This window comes from Microcaecilia unicolor, chromosome 2, assembly GCF_901765095.1.
Source record: "Microcaecilia unicolor chromosome 2, aMicUni1.1, whole genome shotgun sequence".
NCBI lineage: Eukaryota > Metazoa > Chordata > Amphibia > Gymnophiona > Siphonopidae > Microcaecilia > Microcaecilia unicolor.
In genome coordinates, this window is record NC_044032.1 from 393,859,212 (window position 1) to 393,875,271 (window position 16,060).

Here is a 16,060-nt window from a genome sequence, read left to right on the forward strand (position 1 = left end):
TCCTATCCAAGATACTTGAACATGCTGTTCACCGCCGTTGCTTGACTTTCTTTCATCTCAAGCTATTCTTTATCCACTTCAATCTGGCTTTCGCCCCCTTCATTCAACTGAAACAGCGCTTGCTACAATGATCTGTTCCTGGCCAGATCCAAAGGTCTCTATTCTATACTCATCCTTCTCAATCTGTCTGCTGCTTTTGACACTGTTGATCACAGCCTACTCCTTGATACGCTGTCCTCACTTGGATTTCAGGGCTCTGTTCTTTCCTGGTTTTCTTCTTATCTCTCCCAGCATACCTTTAGTGTATACTCTAGTGGATCCTCCTCTACTTCTATTCCACTGTCAGTTGATGTACCTCAGGGATCTGTCCTGGTACCTCTTCTTTTCTCCATCTATACTTCTTCCCTTGGTACTCTGATCTCATCCCATGGTTTTCAGTGTCATCTTTACGCTGATGACTCCCAGATCTACCTCTCCACACCAGAAATCTCAGCAGGAATCCAGGCCAAAGTATCAGCCTGCCTGTCTGACATTGCTGCCTGGATGTCTCAGCGCCATCTGATACTAAACATGGCCAAGACTGAGCTTCTCATCTTTCCCCCTAAACCAACCTCTCCTCCTCTCCCATTCTCTATTTCTGTGGATAACACTCTCATCCTTCCTGTCTTATCAGTTTGTACCCTTGGGGTCATCTTCGACTCCTCCCTCTTCTTCTCTGCACATATTCAACAGACTGCTAAAACCTGTCGTTTCTTTCTCTATAATATCACCAAAATTCGCCCTTTCCTTTCTGAGCACACTACCAGAACCCTCATTTACACTCTTATCACCTCTCGCTTAGACTATTGCAACTTGCTTCTTACAGGTCTCCCACTTAGCCATCTCTGTCCTCTTCAATCTGTTCAAAATTCTGCTGCACGACTAATATTCCGCCAGTGTCGTTATGCTCATATTAGCCCTCTCCTCAAGTCACTTCACTGGCTTCCTATCCGTTTCCACATACAGTTCAAACTCCTCTTATTGACTTATAAGTGCATTCACTCTGCATCTCCTCAGTACCTCTCCACTTTCATCTCTCCCTACATTCCTCCCCGGGAACTCCGTTCACAGGGTAGATCTCTTTTATCTGCACCCTTCTCCTCCACTGCTAACTCCAGACTCCGTTCCTTTTATCTTGTTGCACCATATGCCTGGAATAGACTTCCTGAGCCGGTACATCAAGCTCCATCTCTGGCCGTCTTCAAATCTAAGCTAAAAGCCCACCTTCTTGATGCTGCTTTTAACTCCTAACCCTTATTCACTTGTTCAGAACCCTATCATCCTTACTTTAATATTCCCTTATCTCTTGTTTGTTCTGTCTGTCTGTCCTAATTAGATTGTAAGCTCTGTCGAGCAGGGACTGTCTCTTGATGTTCAAGTGTACAGGTCTGCATACGTCTAGTAGTGCTTTAGAAATGATATAAGTAGTAGTAGTAGCAGGAGGGTGGTTGGCCTTTCAGCCTGAAGGTTACAGGTTCAAGGCTGGTTTTATCCATCCTATTAGAAACTGTGGACTCAGCTAGGTTTCCAGTGGGGCATATTTTATTTCATTCTCTCTTACTGCTTGCCTGGCTAAGCAGTTCTTGCATGACTGGAACAGTTATCAGAACTGTACTGTACTAAAGATTGCCCTTTTCTCTTTCTTTGCACACTGATACTGGCCTCAGCTACCCCATTATCTGCAGCATACCTGGTACCTTTAATTGCTTCTATGGTATTTTTGGCATCTTTTCATGGTATGGGATACCTAAATTTTATGAGGAGTGGTCCAGGAGCTACTTTAGTATAGTGGTAGCTTAATAGGTGTTGCAATCATCTGAGAGTAAACACAGAGCTCTAGGGGTGCTGCTTCATGACCCACTGCAGCTTGCTATCTGTAGTGCGCAATGGTGCAACAGCCATATTGTGCTACGCCATCTGTCTCTGGTTCTCAGCCGCACTTGTTAGCGCCAATGTGCAGGTTATAGTTCAGTCACACCTGCCAATTCTTGACCCTATATGCAAGAAGTTAGTGCTGGCTTAGGCATCAGACCACTGATGTGGCTTCCAAGTCACATTTGGCAACCTGCCTTTTGTAAGTAATCTTGGAACTGGAGAAGATCTAGGGCAGTTGGGTAAAGACCTGAGGGACTTCCAAGTCTCAGAGATTGCCAGAGGATGAGTTTTTAAGGATGACTTTTAATCTGCTTGGTTTCTCTTAGGTTTTGTGGGGCTAGGAAAACCACTTTCAGGGTTTCCGCTTCCACTATGACAAGCCACCTGGCTGCTGATAGAATGAGCTCTGTTTCAACTCCAGGTCAACCTATTCCTTCTGCATCTTCCAATGATGGAGTCTCAGTTCACTCCTCAGGCAGGACTCCTGTATTGGTTTCAGGAGGAGTGGACCAAGATTACCTCAGCTCAGATGTGTCTTAGTTTTTCTATTGCACAGTTACAACCAGGACTTCACTACATATTTTTCTTGGAGTCTACATGCAAGCTCAAACACTGTCATGCAGTTTTTGCCACCTTGCCAACGTTACTTCCTTTAGGCACAGTCGAGTCTGTCCCCAGTTGCAATTGGGGAATAGGAAGTTGTTCGCTTTGCTTTGTAGTTCCAACCAGGGGCTTCCTTCCAGCTGAGTTTGGACATCATAAGATGCTAGGGTGTTTACGGTTAAACTTTTCACAATGGGAACCTTGCAGTGTGTAATAGTTCAGTCTGGTGGGGAGAGTTTCTAGCCTCCCTGGACCTGAAGGAAACTTTCATATTCCTAGTGCTTCTTGCTGCAGAGGGATCTTAAAATTTATGACCATGTCATTCAGCCATTCCATGTTGCCGAGGACATTTTTTGCAAGGTCATGATGGTAGTGGCAGCTTTCTTTCGTGAGGATGGATTGCAGGTTCATCCATACCTCGTGACTGGCTGATTTGCGGCTCTCTCTATCAAGAGACTGCAAACTTCATCCAAAATACCTACTCGTCTTCAGTCCTTAGGATTGGTAATCAGTGTTACCAAGAGTCAGTTGTTTCCCTCACAAATCTTGGCTTATCCGGGGAGTGCTGTTCCATATAGACTTGGGAAGTCCTTTCTTTCTTTTGCTCCTCAGGAACAGGTGCCAACCCAAGTCAGATTTTACTTTCCCTACCAGGTCCAGGCCCACTTGAGGACTGCTTTGGTACCCACAAGTCTCTGAATTGATCTGTGAGATGCTATGGAAGGTAAAATTATTTATTTGTTACATTTGTATCCCACATTTTCTCACCTATTTGTAGGCTCAATGTGGCTTACATAGTACCAGAGAGGCATTTGCAGACTCCGGTGTAAACAAATACAAAGTGATGTTGTGGTAAGATAAAAGTTCATGTGGCACAGCCACATTTGGGAATCTTACAATGGAAGAGTCGTGTTATGTCCATTATGTACTTTAGTTTTGTTGTGTTGCAGAGATCAGGCATTTATGATGGATTGGTAGGGTGTGCCTTTTTAAACAGGTTAGTTTTTAGGTTTTTTCCCGAAAGTTTAGGTGGTCGTATGTGGTTTTCAAGGCTCTTGATAATGCGTTCCACAGTTGTGTGCTTATGTAGGAAAAATTGGATGCATAAGTTGATTTGTATTTGAGTCCTTTGCAGTTTGGGTAGTGCAGATTTAGCTATGTTCGTGTTGATTCGGATGTGTTTCTAGTTGGTAGGTCGATCAAGTTTGTCATGTATCCCGGGGCTTCACCGTAGATAATTTTGTGGACCAGAGTGCAGGTAAGATTAGTTCCTACCTGATAATTTTCTTTCCATTAGTCCCAACAGATCAATCCAGAGGCCCACCCTTTGTTGTTCTGGGTTGAGTGTTTTCTTCTAGTTGCCTCAGTTTCATCAGATTCCTTCATTTGATTTTTGGCTAAACAACAAAAAAAAAAGGCAAAACAAATCAAAACATAAAGGAAACCTTTTCTTACCCTCCCGCAGGAGCGGTTGAGCAGCTTACATGGGCTTTATGCAGGCAGGAGAGGACTTCCTCTTTCGTCTTCCACTGCTTCAATACTGAAGTTAAGGTGTCTGCACATGATCACATATAGTAAACCTCTGAAGTTCTATCTCCACCTGCTGGTAGAGGGACATAACCCACAAGTCTCTGGATTGATCTGTTGGGACTAATGGAAAGAAAATTATCAGGTAAGAACTAATTTACCATAACAGTCCAGTTCATTAACAGGCTTCAAGGTAGAGAATGAGACAGGGACAAAGTTTGTCCCCATCCCATCCCCATGTCATTCTCTAGATCTGTTGTTACCTTGAGCAAATTCCCTCCGGGGATGCCTTTGTGACTAGCTTTGCTTTCTCCTGCTCCAGAGATTGAAGCGAGAGAGTGCTGTAGTATGATATGGCAACAAAAAAAGAAAATTGATGAGGGAAAATCCGTGCCCGGGCCAGGGAGCAGATGGCATTCTGGGGCCCACGTGGTGCAGGCTCCTTAGAAGAAGGCAGTAAGACCTTGGTGCTCTTGGAAAACTTCCTAGCAATGCAGTGCTCCAAGCTGACGGTAGCTGGTTGCAGGGACGGAGTCACTAAAGCGGATTTAAGGGAACAGATGGAAGAAATAAAATTGGAAATTTCTTCTGTAAAAACACAGATTCAAGATGAGGTTTAGGAATTGAAAGCAGACTTAACAGACATGTGAGTTCAGTGTGAAGAGATAGTGATGGAGGTTGAATGGGAGAGGGAGGATTTATGCGCACAGTACCAGGAGCTGGCCAAAAATTTGGATGATGTGGCAAGTGCTGTTTTCAGAGTGTGGGTGTTTCCTGATACAGCTGATTACAAAAGTCCAGAGGGAAGTGGTCAAGTGCTTGGTGCGCTAGCTGTTGCAAGATGATACTTTTGATCCATCTATTAAGAGGGCATACAGATCCTTGGACCCTTGGAACTCAGGCTGTGAGACGTGTGCTTCCAAAGCTTTGTTGACAAGGAGAAACTGTTCCATAAGATGACCAACCTGGGAACTCTGCAGTGAAATGGCTTCAAAGCTGAATTGTCTACAATATGTTTTGGAAATGCAAGGTGCTTAGGAAAGTTACTAAATCTTTGATGCAAGCTAACTAGAGATATAGATGGACATTCCCTTTTGGTTTCCTGGTTACAGTTAATGGTGTCCATAAAAGGTGACTACACTGGAAGAAGCATGGGACAGTTTAAGAAAGGAGGGCATTGAACCTGTATTGAGAGAGGACATTGGACCAGCTCAACTTGACATGTGGCAGAGGCTAGTGGGATTCTGTTGGCAGAAAAAGAGAGGCAACAAACAATCTGCATGTTGGGCAGTACAACAAGCATCTCCTGGACTGAGTTGACTGAGGCTGAAAGAGTTTGGTTGCCTTGTTGGTTTTACTTGTTGGAATGTAGTACTGGTAAGTTGGTTTTGCGGGGATGAGCATGCATTTATTCTTTTATGAACATGTGATTTAAAACTTTTATCATATAACGTGCGAGGTCTTCATTTGCCTTGTAAGAGGAAGTTATTTTTCCATGAATTGGTTTTATAAGGTTCAATTTGCTTTGTGCAGGAGACATGTTTGCTGAAACACCATAAGTGCTATGTCTCTGATCCAAGGTTTCCACTTACCCTCTGGGCATCTACCACAGGAACATCTTAGAAGGGTGGAGTGGCAGGGCCGGTGTTAGACATACTGGTGCCCAGGGCAGAAATTGAGTGGACTTCCAGTCCTCTCTCCTCCCTCCCTCCCTCCCTCCTTTCCCCCCTTCCCTAGTCTCCCCACTTGCATTTACTACCACATGTAAAACAACTTTAAATTACTTCTTCACCCACAAAACACAGGCAGAACTTCACTAAAATACAGAACAAGGTATTACAAATTGAAATGGGAATACCAAGAAATTAAACTAGGCAACTGGAGAAATAGAAATGCACTTCCTTTTGTACTGAACAAATCAGTGGCGTAGCCACGGGGCACTCAACCCCCCCCCCCCCCCACCTTCCTTGGCTCAAGCCCCCCAAAATTAGCTGTCTTCCATGCTATGTTTGGCAGGGGGAGCCCCAGGCCCTCACAGTTGAAGACCACCTCCTCTGGTGCCCACACTCTCCAAACTCTGCAGCTGGCAACTGTGTCCCTGAGCTGCTGCCGTGCATATTCGGTTTTCACACAGGTTGGAGTCCATGCCTAGGTCTAGCACCTCTGTCTCTTCCCTACTGCCCTCTCATCCAGCATCTCTCCCTTCCCTTCCTCCATTCCATTATCCACCAGCTCGCTGTCACTCCCTTCTATTCTTATCACTTCTTCCTCCCGTCCCCTCCCTCCATCCATCTCCTGTCCGGCATGTTCCCCTCTCTCCTTTCTCTCTCTCTCTCCCCCCCCCCCCCCCCCCCCCCCCCCGGCTATCTTAAAACATCTTCAGGGGGCTCCTATTGCATCTATTCTTCATCTCTCTTACCTCCCCGATCTGTCTTTAACACATTTCTCTTCACACAGGGCTGCTGACACGGCAGTGAGTCTTATGCGCTGCCTGTAGCCACCGTGGAGCTTTACTTCACCTTCTGACTCAACTTCATGTTTCTGCCTGGGTGGAATGGAACAGAAGGAAAGCACCGGTGGCTGCAGGAAGCACATCACTCCCCTCTATTGATCTGGTTTTTACCCAGTCCTAATGAGAGTGGCAGAGTGGGAATGGAGATGGGGGTAATTGGGTGACAAACCCTAATGTGTTTTGTGAATGTGTCTCTCCTGTATTTGTACTTTGTTTAGTACATTGAAGGAAATGTATTTCTGGTTTTGATTCTCCAGTTTTGCACTGCATGCAGAGTGGATTATTGGTATTATCTTTTTCTCCACATTTGTAATTTGAGTTGACCTAGTTTGTATTCGAAGTCTGGCTGTTTTTATGTATGTGATTGAAGTGAGGTATTTTACTGATGGCTAGGAATCTATAGAAATTGATACAGTGCTGCCAATTCATAGGTATTGCTGATGAATCACTGGAGTTAGTGCTGCTGTGGTATAGCTGATTTGCTACACGTGTATTAAATGGGAATTTTTTTTTCTCCGAGCACAAGCAGGCTTGCTTATAGGCACAAGTGGATAGATGCCATCCCGCGTCACCCAGCTAGGCAAAAATGCCAAAGAAAAATCCAGAGGTTTTGTAGCGCGAGCAGCGCACCAGTGCACATGTGCAAGTGCCTTCCCATCCACCGAGCAAATGTGCCGGCTTACTTTCATTTTTTTCCACGTGAGACACAGCTGCTTTTCTGCTCGCTCCTCACGCCCGGTTAGAGTGATTATTTTCTTAGTGTTTGCCCCGCGTCTAAGTTTTTCCTTTCTTTTTTCGATGCAGGCTGTTTTCTGGTCTGCCCAGTCGGGTCTCCTCTTTTGTGCTTTTTTCGTTTTTTCAGGCACCATCGTGACTTTTAATTTTGCCAAAGTGATTTTTCTTTCCATGTCCACGAAGACTCCCAGTGGCTTCAAGCATTGTAACCGGTGTAACCCGACCATCTCGGGAAAGAACCCCCATTCTTGGCATCTTCAGTGCCTTGGGCCTGACCATAGCCCTGCTAACTGTGTCATTTGTCTTCGTATGGAGAAAAGTATCCAGGTTTTCCGGGAGGCTCAACGTGAGAACATTTTTGGAGTCTGGTCCTATTCTTCAACGTCAGCATCAAGGTTGGAGGTGTCTGCGTTGGTATCGACTGTTGCATCAGGAGTCATGGTAGGACTGGCTGCTTCGAGACCCCGAGACATTGGGAGCAGTGAGGCGACGAGTGGGTCTCCACCTGTTTCGAGGCCTCCTGCTATACAGGCCCCCCGGGACTGTGCATCGTCGGACCTGACCCTGAGGCAATGAAAGGATTCGACGTCAACACCGAGGAGCATGGGTGATGTGCATCGGGTGAAGGCCAAGAAGCACCATCACCGATCTCCATCAACACTTGGTGCCTGGAGCTCCGGGGCGCCGATGGATTCTGCACCCGAGAAGTGTCAACGCCAGGAGGACCACTCCCTCTCCATCCAGAAAGTGCTGATGCGTGTGTCTCCAAGCAGCCGAGATTCTGCCCCCACACCAGCCCCGGTGATTCCGCAGCCTGCGCTCCAGCTGACCCCGCAGTCTTTCCTGATGGTGGCCCTCGATGAGCGCATCCGGGCCTTGCTCCCTGAGCTTTTGGACAGCCTTATGCAGCGATGTGCATTGGTATCATGGGTGTTTGCACCTGCCATACCTCCCACAGCCCCGCCTGGCCCTCAGCCTGCGATGCGGCCTCTGACGCACCGGCCCCGGTTTCGACTGCCACCCAGGCCGGCACCCCCTCGACCTTGGTGGAGGAAGCTTCGTCAGGGTCTAGATGGGAGCTGGTTTCTTGATGCCACTCTCGAGGACATGGCTTCTAAGCAGGCCCGGTCTCAGACATAGGGAGGTGCTATCTGACACCGAGGAGAAGCGCTCATGGGACTCAGAACCGGATCCCAGGTACGTCTCCTCCGATGAGCCCTATGGGATTCCTTCTGAGCCCTCCCCTCCACCTGAGAGCCTCTCACATCTTTTGTAGGGGAAATGGCTGAGGCCATTCCATTCCCCGTAGAAGTGGAGGATGAGCCCAGGGCCAAGATACTCGAGGTCCTGGATTACACCTCCCCTCCTAAGGAGGCAGTGACGGCTTCTCTCCATGAGGTACTCAAGGCACACTTCATACGGCGTCCCCTCTGTCGGTCCCTATGGTCCCCAAGAAAATTGACACCTTGTATTGGATCCATGGGAAACCTGGCTTTGTGAGGTCTGTTACTTCATGACTCCATGGTGGTGGACTCCTCTCTCAAGAGTATTGGGGGAAGTAAGTCAAAGTGACATTTCTACACATCACACCCCTGCCCTCTTTAAATCAACTATATAAGATACTATAAGTCCCAAAGGCCTTAGAAACCCCTCAGTTTCAGCCACACAGAGAACAAGTATTATTTCATAGCGCCATTCAATAAATTAGTTTGAAAAACTTTGCACCACAGCATTAACAGAATCTAGCAGGCACTGCAGGATCTAGTTTAGTATTAAGGGGGCAATAAAGAGAGAGAAAAAAAGCAAACATCATTAACTAGTTGCCATAGTGTACAAACCCTTTTCCCAGAGTTTTAAACTGAAATTTTTTCTAGAAAAAGGCATTTTCCCCATAGATTTAAACTGAAACCTTTTCTAGAGGTAGAAACTAAACAGCCAAAAACTCTTGTTCTAAAAGGCAGTTATTTTCTGTTCCTTGGCTGCTGGAGAGGTAGCATATCCAGCGACTCCAATTGAGTGTTAATTAAGGTGTGGGGAAGCAGAATACTTGCATAGGTTGCTGAGTCAGCTTCAAAGAGCCTGTTTAAAAAAGGTCCCTTAGATTCAAAACTATATAAAGAGGAAAAGTCCCACTGAACTTTCTTTCTGAGAAGTTCCGAGAGAAGAGGACATTTCTCTGGTAAGTGAACACTATTTTGCTTTGTGCTTTGGGAACTTAAAGATTGGGGTTTAAAGGAGGAATTGTAGGTTAGTAATTGGCAAAATAAAAATATAAAAAGCAAATTTTATCAACTAATCTCCATAGTTTTTTCCACTTAGTTTTAAAAACTTTGTACCACAGCATTAACAGAATCTAGCAGGCACTGCAGGATCTAGTTTAGTCTTCCCGCTCACCCCTAGGACAACTCTTCATTTATAGTCAGTTATTGTAATTAGGATAACAAGCAAGGAGTGCTCTTACAGAGTTTTAAATACATTTCATTACCATCTAAGAAGGAAACACTAAATCATACAATATACTATATAAACTAAAAGACACTTTTATATTAGGCTAATATCCTTAATACTGTAGCAAGTTTTAAATTATTGAAAAACTCAAAAACACTAAAATGGAGTCAGCAGTCCAGCAGCGAGAGGGGTGCTATCCAGTCTTTTGCATTGTGTTACATGTATGATTATCTCCCAGTTGGTGAGATGTCATATGTGTGCCCGATGCAAAGAGCTCCTAGCTCTCAGAGAACATGTCCATTCTCTTGAGGCTAGAGTAGCAGACTTGGTGGAGCTGAGGGAGACAGAGAGGTACATAGAGGAGACCTACAGGGATGTTGTAGAAATGTCCCACCTCCAGTCTGGTCTTCAGTCTCACTACAGCCTTGAACAGGATACCCGACGTGTCAGTTTGGGCAGTCAGTGTTATAGAATCTGTTTGGGGTCTACAATCCAACTCCACCCTCCTAGGCTCATTTTACTCTGTTCCAGGCTGCACTCTCATTCAGATTGTGTATAGTTTCAGGTTAATCTATGTAATATCTTCGCCGTTGCAAGACCCAATTGACCAATGTTAAAGTTATTTTGGATGAGCCTGGATGCTAGGGATTCCCTATGTGTGAGAATGAGAACCTGCTTGTCCTCGTAGAAAGTGAGGACTACAGATTTCATATTCTATCAATCCCGCCCACCTCCTCTTGGAGTTGTCTCCTTCAGTATTTTATATTGGTTTTTGCTTTAGTATTAAACTAAGAGAACCATGTTCATGAGGTAGGTGAGAAGGCACTTGCGCATGTGGAGTGGAGCACAGCGTGTGCTTCACAAAGCTCTTTGTTTTTTTTTACTGTGGCATACATGTGGGACCGGGCAACATGGATCGGCATCTACCCATGTGCCTTTGTGTGAGAATATGAAGCCTGCTGTCCTCGGAGAATACCTGCTTACAGGTAAGTATATTCACTTTTTGGAACACTCCCCCTTTCCCAGAATGTTGCTTAGTTCCTAACAAATCTAAATCCTTCATCCTTGCACCATCGTCTCAACCACGAATTGAGACTTCGGAGCTCTGCCTTCCTTTTGAGTCTTGCACTTGGAGTGGGGAGCATTTCTGAAAATGCAGTCCTGGAGGATCTGGACTAGCTTTCTACCCAAGAGCCTAAATTTGGCTTCCAGAACCTCCATCCCACATTTTCTTATGTCATTGGTACCTACATGTACCAAGACAACTAGCTCCTTGCCATCACTATCTAAGATCCTGTCTAGGAGATGCGTGAGGTCCGTCACCTTTGCACCAGACAGGCAAGTGTCCAGCTGTCTACATGCCTAAGGATCGAATCACCAACTTCGACCATTCTAACCCTTCCCGCTTGGGCAGAAGTTCTTGGAGACATATCCTCGGTGCGAGAGGATCGTGCATCCCCTGTTGGGCAGGTCCTGGCTACAGGCTTGTTTCCTACTTCACAAAGAGGATTCTCACATTGGTTACATTATGGTTTCAGATCATGCTCCTACATATGGGCTATCATACCATCTCTTCAGGAGGAGGACAGAGATAAAAGGTGGACATTAAATAACCTTTAGGGGAAGAGGTGGTTTGGGGACTAGATTGAATTTAATTTGATTTCTGGACCTTCAGTTGGTATTTTATGGGATGCATTAAACGTGGTAGTTCTTCATTAGCAAAGCTATTCAAAATAACTATAAAATACTGAGTCTTATTTATCACTTCTTGTCCCGGATTAGCTAGTTGAATTCTTGGCATAAAGCTATGGGGTCTCCTACAAGGTTGAGACCTCAGGTGAGCTAGGTTACATTGAGACGGCCTTCACAGCACTAAATTGGAGTTTATAATTCCTGCTTAAAACAAACTTATTGTCACGTTGGTGGCCGTGACAACCCTCAGACTTACCCTGTTTCTGGGAGTCAGTGTCTGTGCTGGCTTCTGCTTGTCTCTGTGTCTGTGTCTGTCTTAGGTTCTCTCTGGCTCTGTGTGCTGATTGCCCTACTGAACCTCACCTGTGTGGGCTTTGCCTCTTCCAAGATGGCTGCCGCCTCCTCCTCTTTGCCAGTATCCAAGATGGCCCCCGCTGTTTCTTCCTATGGGCTGACTGCTCTGTGTGTCAAGCCTCTGTTTGGTTGCAAGGTGATTGCTGCAGCTGTGGCTCTGGTGTTGAAGGGCTTTATTAATCACTTGGAGACTACAGTCCTGGCCTTTGCATCTCATCTAAAGGTCCTGGTGTATAGAGTGCTCTGTACACGGTTTCAGTGTTTGCTCTGTGTGAGTTTCTATGTTTGTTTAGACTAGCCAGCTTAGGCACCGTCTGGCTTGTAGCCTGTGCATAGCTCTGCTAGTTCTCTGTGTTTGTTTCCAGTGCATGACTAGTTAGCTTAGGCACCGTCTGGCTTGTAGCCTGTGCATAGCTTTGCTAGTGCTCTGTGTTCGTTCCTAGTGTTAGACTAGCCGCCCTTGCTAGCCACTATCCCGAGACTGTGTTCGTTCCTAGTGTTAGACTAGCTGCCCTTGCTAGCCACTTTCCCGAGACTGTGTTTGTTCCTAGTGTTAGACTGGCCGCCCTTGCTAGTCACTATCCCGAGTGTGTTTGTTCCTAGTGTTAGACTGGCCGCCCTTGCTAGTCACTATCCCGAGACTGTGTTTGTTCCTAGTGTTAGACTGGCCGCCCTTGCTAGTCACTATCCCGAGACTGTGTTTGTTCCTAGTGTAGACTAGCCAGCTTAGGCACCGTCTGGCTTGTAGCTGTGCATAGCTCTGCTAGTTCTCTGTGTTGTTCCTAGTGTAGACTAGCCAGCTTAGGCACCGTCTGGCTTGTAGCCTGTGCATAGCTCTGCTAGTTCTCTGTGTTTGTTCCTAGTGATAGACTAGCCAGCTTAGGCACCGTGTGGCTTGTAGCCTGTGTAAAGCTTTGCTAGTGTTCTGTGTTGTTTCCAGTGCATGACTTGTTAGCTTGGGCACCGCTTAGTTGTTAGCTGGTGTATAGCCTTCCAAGTCTCCTGAGTTTGCTCTGTGTATGTTCCTGTGTATGACTGGTTTGCCTGGGTATAGCGTTCCTATTAGCCTGGGCACAGTTTACTAGTCATTGTGTTGATTCCTGCCGACTGCCAGAACCCGGACAGTCCATGCTTGTCTGCCTTGCCTTCGCCTAGGTGCCAGGGGGCACTCCTGGATCTTCATTCCTGCTGTTCCTGTAAGTCCTACCGGCTGCCAGAACCTGAGGGCTCAACCCTCGGGGAAAGGCAGTCAAGTGTAGGTGAAGCCTAGGTCCAGGGTGTTCCCGTTCCGCGGGTTCCGCTCCAGTGTGTTCCAGCCCAGCGGGTTTCACTCCTGTATGTTCCAGTCCAGTGGGGCCACTCCAGTGTGTCCAGTCCAGCGGGCCCCACTCCAGTGCGCACCCGTCCGGTGCGTTCCAGTTCCGAGTGTTCCGATGTAGCACTCCAGTCCGGAGTTCCGGTCCAGTCTTGTTTCCTCTCTACCTGGAAGGTGATTTTGCCTGCCACTGCCGCTCCACGGTAGTGGCCTATGGACTCACAAACCCCGCGCTCCCGGGGAAGAAGCCTGAAGGTATGCCAAGGTCCTCGAGAGCGCGGCAAGCGCGAGGGGCGCGACACTTATTATGAACGTAAGGTAGTGTAACCTGGTCTCACGGCCCACTAGCACAGTTCAGGGGAAAATTTCCTTCAGTCCAACCTGGGCCACAAGCTGAATTCTACCAGTTGTGGCAGGGGGCCACACACATCACACCAGTGGCATAGCCATGGTTGGGCCTGGGTGGACCATGGCCCACCCTAAGTAGACTCGGGCCCACCCAAAATTGTGGCACTCTTGCTATGGCTAGCAGAGATCCTCAAACCCTGACAGCTGAAGATTTCCTCCTCCTCAGGCAGCCGGTGCTCTTCCAAATGGCAGCACTTGCCTCGAGCTGACACCAACATCGGCCCCTCTGTACATGCTTAGTTTTCATGCAAGCACAGCCTGCTGGCCATGGCATCAGCTCGAGGAAAGTGCTGTTGGCTGCTGTTTGGAAGGGCTATGACTGCCTGAGCAGGAGGAAATTCAGGTGGCGGGGTTTGTAGATCCTCTGCTGCTCAGGTATTTAATGTTTTGGGCTTGCAGGTGGAGGGAGGGAGGGATGAAGAACAAAGCAGAGCAGAAGGGGGCTAAGGATGGCAGGGGCATGAATTCCATGTCCACCCACCTTGGACGTAGGCCCACCCAAAATTGTCTGTATGGCTACGCCTCTGCATCACACTCACATTTTCAGTTTGCCTGCAGTTGAGCTTGGGGAAGTGGGTCAGAAGTCCAGAATAGAGATGGGGTATTGGGGGCTTGTGACAGCCTTTGTTGTTGTTGCCTTATTCAGTCCGGAGAGCAAGCATCCCCTCTCTCTCAACCAAGAAACACACAGCACCCAGATGGTTTCAAAATGCAACTCAACTTTTACTTTAACTCCTGCAATGGGCAGTCAACAATACAATCCTTCAGAAGCCAGACAGTTTGTGATGACTTCAACTCCAAAGCATTTTTCAATTATTCAGGTATTCTTGCAGGAGGAATCCCCTGTACCTTTCTCCCTTTGTGATATAAAGTGTTTCCAATCTCTTATTTACCTATGTACATCTCCTACTTCTATATACCCATCCTGTTGGGCCAGTGATAATCCAAGGCTGATCCAGTAACTCCTGCTATCAATTCTGTGCCTTCAGGCACAGACCCTTTAGGCTGCCCTCCTTCCAGTGGTACACCCTGGCCATGAACAGGCTTTCCCTGCTCTAAGTCCTGCTTCCAGGCTGGATTCTCCTTATCCACCTGAAGCTCCAAATGCCTTTCCATTTGCCACTTATAGGGGCAGCAACTACTCATTTTTTTTTTTCCAGCCTGACTTTATAGTGCTCTCAAGGGTCCCTGTGGGGGGCTTGGGGGTATGGGCATCCAAAGACCATGTTCTCCCCTCAGTGATCTTCATTTTTTATCAACTCTTACTCAAACCCAAAGAACATATTTTCTCTGCAACTTAGTTCAATATCACTCCCCTTGGGCTGGGCTTTCTCCCACCCAGTGACCTCCCAGCTCTTCCCCCAGTGACTCCAAAGAGCTGACACCAAACACTATTAATCCCCATATAATGGGGAATTGTAGTGGAAATAATTTTGGCCCATAAATTGTGACAATTGCAAACCAACAAGGGTATCTTGTGGATAAGAATTCAGGATGGGACTTTATTGACCAGATCTAATTCGATCAGAGAGATGTTTAAAGCCCAAGGGTTTTATATTGATGCTTATCTTGCACAGCTTAACCTACCTGGGCTCACCACTGAGCTGCAAAAAAGTTTGGAAGGGGAAATTGCAACTAAAGAAGATTTAAAGGCCATCACAAACTTTCCCACTGGGAAGGTCGCTGGTTTAGATGGCCTTACAAGCAAATTCTGTAAGGCCTTTGCTTGTGAGTTGGCTCCTTTGCTGACAGAGGTGCTCAATTCAGTTATAGGTGGGGAGCCCTTGCCACCCTTAACCCATTAGTGCCCAATGTTCCCATATTTGGGAACATTGGGCACTAATGGATTAATGCAGGAGGGCTGGAACATGGTTATTACTTAACTGGATTGTTACTGTCCTATTTTGTTACTTAACACTGATGTTAACACTTTAGTAAAGGTATTGACTAACCACCTCTCTGTTGTCCTGCCTTCTCACTCAGATAAGGTGGAATTTTTTCCTAAATAACAATCTATGGATAATGTTCACAGAATGGTGGACCTGGTATATTAAGCTCAAAGGGACAGTTTGTCTTTATGCCTTCTCGGCATCAATGCTTAGAAGGCATTTGACCAGGTTCATTGGGTTTTTATGCTGGAAGTCATTTAAAAAATGGGATGGATAATACATATGTTCATGATTGGGTGTAGTTGCTTTACACTTCTCCCAGAGCCTATTCATGCAGTTCAGTGAAACATCTTAATAGCATAACATTGCCGTAGGTGGGCTCAGGTGGACAGGGGCCCATCCATTTTTGTATCTGGTCCACCCTTACTGTAGCTGGCAGGAATCCCCCAAGCTCCCTTCGAATTGAAGACCTTCTCTGGTCCTCAAGACACTCAGTATGCCATGCTGCCTAGCTTGGCAGTTGAATTTCTAAGCCCAATCTAGTACCTAGCACATGCTCACTTCCTGCATATGTGCGAGTAGTAGGCATACACTAGGTGCTGGCTCAGGCTCAAGAACACCCACTGCCGAGCTTGGCAGCAGTGTGTTCTCGGCACCTTCAAG

At 46.6% G+C, this 16,060-nt stretch overlaps 1 protein-coding gene across 4 annotated transcripts in view; it reads left to right on the top strand.

The window, feature by feature from the left end:
• Window positions 1–16,060, top strand: part of CDS1 (CDP-diacylglycerol synthase 1) — a 447,836-nt gene that overhangs the window by 262,345 nt on the left and 169,431 nt on the right. The window lies entirely within an intron of this gene.